Below are 8,515 nucleotides of genomic sequence, written 5' to 3'. Positions count from 1 at the left end.
ACCCTAAGGAGACCTTGGAGCTTACTTAGGGTGACCTCTTCTTTGTTCATGTGGTAGGTCATCCTAAATTGATTGTAACACGGAGGCAAAGAGTGAAGCACCATGTCGATCGCCAAGTCTTCCCCAAAGTCAACATTCAAATTGCAAAGACGATCGACATACCTTTGCATCTTTTGCAGGTGCACGGTAAGAGATTCTCCATGACCCATTTTGGCGGAAATCATGTTAGTGAAAATCTTGTAACGCTCTTGCATCGCGTTTTGGTGGTATCTCTCCAACAAGTCTTGGTGCATTTCGTACGGATACATGTCCTCATAGGACTTTTGGAATTCGGTGTTCATTGTGGCTATCATGATGCAATGAACCTTCGTTGCATCACGTTCATGAGTCTCAAAAGCAGTCATTTCAGCCGGAGTAGCGATTTCTGGGTTGATCTTCTCGAGCTTCTCATCGAGGACATACTCCTTGTCCTCGTAGCGAGCAATTGTGCGAATGTATCTTATCCATTCGCTAAAGTTCGTCCCATCGAAAGTCACCTTTCGACAAAGGCTCATCAATGTGAACGAGCTAGCAGCAACGTTGTTCGCGTTCGACATCTACAAATAGAAAGGACAAAGATAGATTAGAATTTGAATCCCTAATTATCACCCAATAAGAAAAATTAGGGCTAGGATCCAACAACAATATTTACATATTAGAAAAGGGATGTCGTAATCTAACATGCAAACAATTTGAAGGTAAGTGAATGACGATTCACTAATTCTCCATCACGAAAACATAACTTTAAGTTCTAAATGTATTGAGAATTCCTAGGTTTGGATGAGATTCATTCAAACTTTTCAATGGCATGTTTAAATCTCGATATGCCCCTCTCGTTTGTGACTGGGATACTGAGGATCACAAAGTGGGTGTGAATTACCATGCAAATTCACATGGTGCCTTCATTGTAACAATCACCTATTCGATGTGCCGGTAAACCACACACGCTCCATCGAACTATGATAAACAATGAATCACCCTTTGCCACCTTTGCTTAGAACCAATTTGTGTGCCGGTAAACCACACACGCTCCACTAACTTCTTAGCAAGGGTGAAAAGTGTAATTTCATGGATTGCATCAATTCAATTTTCCTAAAGTAACTAGGATTGGGAAATTTTGAAAAACATGTAGTTACTTTGTATTTCATATTATATTTTTAATGAAGAGATGAGGTTGCCCTATCCTACCCGTTCGGCTAACGACCCTCCACCGATCAAGCAAGCGGTGGGTGTGAGTGTACACCCATTAAGCGCCATTTTATAGGCAGCAACCTTATACCCACCTTATAGACCGACTTCCTGAATGAGGCCTACTAACGGTAAGACTAGCATTTTAATTATACATATATATATATATATATATTAGTCTTGTAATACTATATTAGTATAGGGTTGAATTTTAAACTTGTAAAATTCTAGGGTTTGAAATTTAAATTGTCTAAATTAAACTTTTAATCACAAAACATAAATTTCAAAACTTGAGGGTAAGTTTTAAACTTTTCAAAACATAGGGGATCAAATAACAAATAATCTAAATTAACATTTAATCACATAATTATCCATATTTGATTTATTTAATAATTTCTTGCAAAACAATTACCAATTTAATCAAAATAATTAATCAATTATCACATAAGGAAATAAATATTTTATTAATTGATAAATATCTTCAATTAGATCAAGAATATACTCATATATATCATAAAATCGGATTTATATTGATCTAATATGATAAAGGCAAGTATCTCAAAGATAAACAACAAGAAATCCCGAGATTTGCTCTTTCTGACGCTTGGACTCGCCGAGTACCCCAACAGACTCGCCGAGTCCACTATGGGACTCGCCGAGTCCATCAGACAGAAACATAAAATTCGAATTTAGCAAGCATCAAACAAGCAACCAATGCATCAAGTCAATAGAAACCAATCTAGGCTCTGATACCACTGATGGGTTTTAGCCATATGAACATTCCTATGTGCACATGCAAACCCTAATGCTTGGATCTAGGTTTCTCTAATTGAACATACATTGAATCCAAGACTTCTAATGGCTAATAGAGTATAATAACAATATGAAATCAGGATTAGAAGATTACCTTGAATCACTTGCTTGATCTTCTTGTCCTTGGAGCTTTAGAGTCACAATTGTCACTCCTATAATGGCTTACAAACACCAACTAGCAAGAGGATGATTTGAGAGAGAGGAGAGGGAAGAGAAAATCAGCCAGTTTTTCTTTTCTATCAAGAGTGTCAATTTCCCTTGACCCTTAGGGTCTATATATACTAGTGAGGCTCCTAGGGTTTCACCCTTAAACCCTAATTGGATAACTTAGGCCCTAAGCAATCCAATACCCTAATTGATAAGCCCTTGGACGAATTCTAAGCCTATCCTAAGCCCTAGAAATCGTCCAACTTCATCCATAAGGGATTTATAGCCCAAAGTCCAACTATCAATCAATTGATAGTTTATACCCCTTTATTTAATTAATCTCTTTAAGTCACCAAATTAATTCCTAATTAATTTATGACTTATATTAATCAAATAATAATATTATTATTCCTTATATTATTCTCATAATATATTAATAATATTTCTTCTCTCATAATAAAACATCCAGTCAAGTTGCTATGGTGAAGGCAACCCAAAAGGACCATGCACAACCGGGTCAAACACCTGCCTAATATAGTTGCAGCCTTAGACACTATTTTAAGGTGTCACACTTGGGGCACTAGGCTCTTTAGCTGCATGGAATCAAGCTACAACAAATAGGTATGTTATTCTACTAGATTTTATATTACTTGTACTTCATAAAATGCTAGTTAGGAATTAGGATAATACCTTGGAAAATTGATATTTGCATGTATAATAGAGAAAACATAGATGCAAGGTATTTATGGTTGCATGTACACCTTAGGAGTGTTAGAATGCTCAAAACCCAATAGATTGTCCTCTAGATGTTAAGATTGTTGATGATAGGTCTCTTCGGGTTGCAAGGGTTCATTGGGGTTGTACTCTCCAGTTATTTAGCGAGCAGTATCCAGTTGATTTGGCTCCCATTCCTGTACGTGGGAACAAGGTTATCGTGGACATGGATTGGTTGAGTGCTAATGGCACAGTGATCGACTGTGAGCAACAGTTGGTTCGTGTTTGGACCCCTAGTTAGGGAGAGATAGTAGTTTATGGGGAGAGATCTTAACATGGGCCGATTTTGTGTTCAGCAACGAGGGTCAAACACTATCTCCAACATGGTTGTTTCGGTTATGTCATCTATATTATGGATACCCGTGATAAAGGTAAAGCGGTCATGGATGATGTGCCAATTGTGCGGGATTACCCGGGTGTATTCCCGGAGGATTTTCCTGGGGTGCCTCCAGAGACGCAGGTTGAGTTGAGGATTAATCTCATTTCAGGTGCGGCTCTGATAGCCAAAGCACCATATCGGTTGGCTCCTCCCGAGATGCAGGATCTGTTAGACAGGGGATTTATTCGACCGAGCAGTTTTCCTTGGGGAGCACTGATTATCTTTGTGAAGAAGAAGGATGGGTCTTACCATATGTGTATCGACTACCGGGAGCTGAATAAGGTAACAGTGAATAACCATTATCTACTCCCGCGGATTTATGATCTTTTTTGCTAGCTTCACGGTGTATCTTGGTTCTCCAAGATTGATTTGCGATCGGGTTATCATCAGATGCGGGTTAGGGATGAGGATGTGCAGAAGACTGCCTTCCGGATTCATTATAGTCATTACGATTTCATGGTAATGCCTTTTGGGCTCACCAATGCTCCAAACGCGTTCATGGATCTCATGAACCGTGTGTGCAGACCGATGTTGTATCGGTCTGTGATAGTATTCATTGATGTTATCGTGGTTTATTCCAAGACTTAGGAGAAGCACGAGGAGCACTTGAGGGAAGTGCTAGAGACATTGAGGATGGAGAGACTTTTCGCAAAGTTCTCCAAGTGTGAGTTCTAGTTATGTGAGGTGCCGTTTCTGGGGCACCTTGTCAACGAGAATGGTATCCTGGTCGATCTGGCGAAGGTTGAGGTCGTGATGCAGTGGGAGGTTCCGAGGTCTCCATATGAGATTCAGAGTTTTCTTGGTTTGGTAGGTTATTATCGGAGATTCATCCAGGATTTCTCCAAGATAGTTGTTCCTTTGACCCGACTGACAAAGAAGACGGTTACATTTCATTGGTGGCCTAAGCAGAAGGCAGCTTTTGAGACTCTTAGACAATGATTATGGGAGGCGCCGATTTTGACCCTGCCTGAGGGTGTTGATGATTTCGTTGTTTATTGTGATGCTTCGATCATAGGATTGGGGGCAGTGCTGATGCAGAAGGGTCACGTGATCGCTTACACTTCGAGGCAGCTTAATCCTCATGAGGTGAATTATCCGACACATGATTTGGAGTTGGGTGCCATGGTTTTCGCCCTCAAGATTTGGTGGCATTAGCTCTATGGGGTCCGTTATACTATTTACACGGATCACAAGAGCCTGAGGTATTTGACGAATCTGTTCAATCTGCATATGTCACCGCACCAGTGGTTAGCTGTGGTGAATGATTATGATTTTGAAATCCTTTATCATCCGAGGAAGGCCAATGTGGTGGCCGATCCTCTTAGCCGCAAGGCGGTCACGGCTCTAGACATATGTTTGAGGATGACTGTGATTATTTCGTTGTTGGAGTGGATTCGTGAGGCATAGGTTGAGGCTATGAAGGAAGAGCACGGAAAGAGTGAGCGTATTGTGGGTCAGGTGGCTTCCTTCGATCATGATAGTCGTGGATTGTTAACTCTGCATCGGCGATTTTGGGTTTCGTATTGGGGTGGTGTGCGTCAGATTCTAATGGAGGAGGCTCAAAAGTCGAGGTTCTCCATTCATCCCAGGGCAACGAAGATGTATACGGATCTTCGTCCTGATTATTGGCGGCCCTGCATGAAGCAGGATGTGTCTTGGTACATGGAGCGGTGCTTGACTTGCAGGAAAGTCAAGGTTGAGCATCAGCGTCCTCACGACATGATGTAGGCGTTGGAGATTTCCCGTATGGAAATCAAAGGATATCACTATGGATTTTATCACGAAGCTTCCCAAGACTATGTGCGGAGTGGATTCGATTTGGGTTATCGTGGATCGTTTGACCAAGAGCGCGCATTTCATTCCGATTCAGGAGAGTATATCCATAGAGAAATTGGCTAAGATTTATATTTGGGAGGCAATATCACGTCATGGGGTGCCAGTATCAGTTGTTTCTGACAAAGATGTTTGGTTCACTTATAGGTTTTGGAAGAGGTTCCATGACGAGTTGAGTACTCGTCTCCATTTCGGCACATCTTTTCATCCGCAAACCGATAGCCAGAGTGAGCGGACTATTCAGACCCTCGAGGATATGCTATGGGCATGTGTTTTGGATTTAGGTGCGAGTTAGGATACGTATCTTCCGTTATCGGAATTTTTTTATAACAACTGTTATCACGCGAGCATCGATCGACCTTCTTTTGAGATGCTCTATGTGTCACACACTCGGACCAGGATGGCGGAAACGTCCGGGGGTGGGTGACTATCATGTACAATATCATAACAATTGAATATGAATGATAAAAGCAAACACAACCAACATATATATATATATAATTGAAATAGTTACATCGTTTGTATGCATTACATGTTTCAAAAGTCAATTACAATATGTGACAAAAGATTTGTTAGACGCCTTAACGTCTCATCCTCAAAACCCGGTGGTTACCTGTTTTAATGGTTCCCTGAGAATACAAGTTATTTGAAAAGAGTATCAACAATTAAGTTGGTGAGTTCATAAGCATTTGTATGAATAATTGTAAACCTCTCTTTGAAATGTATTAGTGTTTGTTTCCAGAAAATCCGATATTTTCCATAAAATGAGTCGTAGTCTTAAATGTACTAAGACCGAAATGTATAAGTATTTTTCATACTTAAAATAATGATATGCAGATTTATTTATATATAAAACCGTTTGAAAAATGTTTTCCTGTAAACTAAATGTGTCGTTGTTGCTTCATGTGAGTTTTTATAACCGTGCTAATGACCTAGATGGCCTATCGCGGCGTTCTTCAGGCGTCAGAATGTTATGACATTTGTCACCCAAGACCTGTGGGTCTAACTGTAGCTAACAATTAAGGTGTGGATTGTCAGTCCCGTATAGATCTATACACAAGTATCACGCTCTCCACACAGGAGATTATGGTTAAAAAAACAGGACTTTCGTGTTTACTTTGTAATATACACCGAAGACGATGTCTTACAAAGTTATTCAACGAGTTGACGTGTTTTTGTACTGAAAACGTTTGTATATGTAATTATCCCATGTTTCAAGGATAATAGAGAAAAACGACATAAAATAATTATATATATATATATATATATATATATATATATATATATATATATATATATATGTATGTATGTATTTTATATAACTATACCTTTTCTCAACGTGTTACAAATGGGGTAAAGTTTCGTAAACTATACTTATATAGTTTATTGCAGAAAACAAGATTGTAAACAAAATATATATGGTTATATATATATATATATATATATATATATATATATATATATAGGTTCAAATGTTTCCAACAAGTATTGTGTGCCTCTAACAACCAATCAGAATTAAGAAAAAATAAATTCAATTATAAAACATAAAAGGGTATAATAGTAATCTTATTTATGATAAATATGGTAAATAATTAAAATCATTAATAACCTTTAAATATTGAAATTCTGTTAGAAACACTACAAAATCACCGAGAGATCCTCTTCTACACCTAGCCCACCTTCTTCTTCCACCGGTTCCATCTCGTTGGTCAATGATCCTCTACCACCCATTGCTGATGATGCTTCCCAAATAAACGGTGTAAAATCGATTAATGGGAAATAGAAACCGAGACAAATAATTCTAGGAAGAAATTTCACACTACTTGCCTCGAGGTAACAAAGCTTGATGCCGCTGATGTGGTTGCCGGAGAAAGAGAAGCTTATATGGCCAACGTGTTTGCCAGATATAGAAAATCCATACTCGAAAGGACAAAACATCATTTGGGTAACAATCTTTTTGCCTCTTATTTAATCTAACTTTATGTTTATGATCTTGTTCTATATTCAAACCCCAATTTGGCTACACAATTGATGTCAAATTTGCTCCTAAAAGTTGTAATTTTTTAATAGGGTATCCTTATAATTTGGACTTCAATTATGGTGCGTTGTCTCAGTTGCAACATTTCTCCATTAACAACCTTGGGGACCCATTCATCGAGAGTAATTATGGTGTACATTCCAGGTAGTTTGAGGTTAGTGTATTAGACTGGTTTGCTCGTTTATGGGAGTTGGAAAAGAACGAATACTAGGGTTACATTACAAATTATGGAACAGAGGGCAATCTTCATGGCATACTAGTCAGGTAATTTGTATGAATTTAGGCTTTTAGCTCATTTCTTGGATTTTTAAAACTTGAATACTTTATATATTATGTAAATGTAACAGGAGATAAGTGTTTCCTGATGGGATTTTGTATGCTTCATCCGAATCACATTATTCCATTTTTAAAGCAGCAAGAATGTATCGAATGGATTGTGAAATAGTCCTAAAAACCTTGTACATCATGTTATTTACCTTTTTTTCAAACGAATTTACAGGAACAACAGTGAAATGAGATGTGGATGATCTTGATCTGGTCATAAAGACCCTTGAAGAAACCGATTTTATATCAACTGTGATGGGGCTTTGTTTGGACCGATGATCCCTTTTGTTAAACTTGTAAGTATATGTAGTCTATTCAGTTCATTCAGTCCAAAAAAGGAACAATCATTTTGTATAAGTTTCATAATGTGTATGCATTTTTTCTTGTATAATCAGGCACCAAAGGTATCTTTCAAGAAACCGATTGGACTGTGAGTGTTTCGGGTCACAAATTTTTCGGGTGTCCAATGCCATGTGGCGTTCAAATAACACGATTAGAACACATCATTGTAATTAGATTAAGTCGATTATTTGGATCAAGTGACTCGAGGAATACTTGATCAGGTGACTCGAGTATTACATTCTGTTAAAATAAATTACAAGTCTTTAATGTTTAACACATTCTATTAGAATTTATAGTTTTGTTCTTTTAGAATATACTAAAAGTTATAATATTTTAAAGTTGATTATGTTTTTTTTATTAAGGTTTTGAAGGGGCTACCATTGTTGTGGAAAATGAACAAAACATGGTGAACGAGAGTATTCTAGCAGAATGTTGTTATTTTTTAAGAATTTTATTCATTTTTGTTGATATTCTTTTAGAATAAAATGTAAGAATATGTATGAATTTGTATTTAAGTTCGGATGTATAAGAATATATTAGAATGTTGTCATTTGTCAACCTCGGATTCAAGAATTTTTTTTTATTCTTCAATAATATTCTAATAGAATAAAATTCTGAAAAAACATCATTCTAACAAA

The 8,515-nt window shown here is 37.6% G+C and overlaps 1 pseudogene; it reads left to right on the top strand.

Annotated features, from left to right (window-relative positions):
* The first annotated feature begins 3,127 nt into the window (after positions 1–3,127).
* LOC145059488 (serine decarboxylase-like) lies at positions 3,128–8,287 on the top strand (annotated as a pseudogene).
* The last annotated feature ends 228 nt before the right edge of the window (positions 8,288–8,515 follow it).

This window comes from Lactuca serriola, chromosome 6, assembly GCF_051521515.1.
Source record: "Lactuca serriola cultivar US96UC23 chromosome 6, Lser_US96UC23_V15, whole genome shotgun sequence".
NCBI classification, from domain to species: domain Eukaryota; kingdom Viridiplantae; phylum Streptophyta; class Magnoliopsida; order Asterales; family Asteraceae; genus Lactuca; species Lactuca serriola.
Note: the sequence above shows the minus strand (reverse complement) of the source record. Positions and strands in the feature narration are given on the sequence as shown.